We start from the raw sequence: 1067 nt of genomic DNA, 5'->3' as shown, positions 1-1067 counted from the left end.
ATCCATAGTACGCCCGTAGTCTCCCACATGAAATATCCGGGAATCGCCTCTGAATATGATTAATCCCACACAAAATTCTCTTTCATTTTCTCTTCCTCTTCGTTCTGTCCTTATTCCTTCTCTTCGGCATGAAATACTTTAAATTGGAGATGCGGGTATCGATCCCCGTACCTCTCACATGCTAAGCGAGCGCTCTACCACTTGAGCTACATCCCCTTATAAGTGCTCAGTACTTACAGAAAGTTTCTCGTGAGGAGGGATTAAGTGTTGGACGGCGTCGTAGAAAACGGAACTTTCGAGGATGACCTAAACCATTCTGCTTAACATTTAAATCACATCATGTGCAAAAAAATACTTCCAAATGAATAATCCCTCGATTTTCAAAACGTTCTCTCAGAAAAATAAGAAAACACCTTTCACGTCTAAATCCAAAACATCTTTCCGAATTAGCCTCGTTTTCTCCTTGCTGTGACTTCCTGACTTCAAAATTATCATTCTCGCCTTTTCATTTTATCTTCTACGCCTTTTATAGAATATCACTCGAAAATACAACAGTCAAACAGCTCCGAATATGGCCCTCATAGCAAGTGTTTTTGTATAATCACTAAAAAGCTTGTATAAAACCGAGTCCCAGATACAGGACACGAATATAAAATGGCTTTTTTCAATAATCTATTTTTATTTAATTATCTCTTTGCAGTCAACCCGAACTGAAGCCATGTAGCTGCAAAATATTAGGGGAACAAATATAAAATGAATAATAATTAAAATCATTTAAATAATACTGAGGATGGGGTTTATAAAGCCTATATTGGTATATCCACTACTTCCATTATTAACAGAATTAACTATAGCTATTTGTTTAAGAAGCTTTATAAAAACGATTGAATAATCATCTGAGATTTCTGCCAAGTGCGTGCCTTATTCCAATTATCATATTGTTATTACTACCAACATGATGTCCAGGGTTCGTGTAGTTTTCCTTAACTGGTGTATGCCAGTCCATTCTCTTTTCTATTGGTTTCGTGTGTGTAAGTTCATTTAAGCTTATTTACAGCTCGCAGTTA

Source organism: Penaeus monodon, chromosome 33 (genome assembly GCF_015228065.2).
Source record: "Penaeus monodon isolate SGIC_2016 chromosome 33, NSTDA_Pmon_1, whole genome shotgun sequence".
Classification (NCBI taxonomy): Eukaryota; Metazoa; Arthropoda; class Malacostraca; order Decapoda; family Penaeidae; genus Penaeus; species Penaeus monodon.
This window is presented reverse-complemented; position numbering follows the sequence as displayed.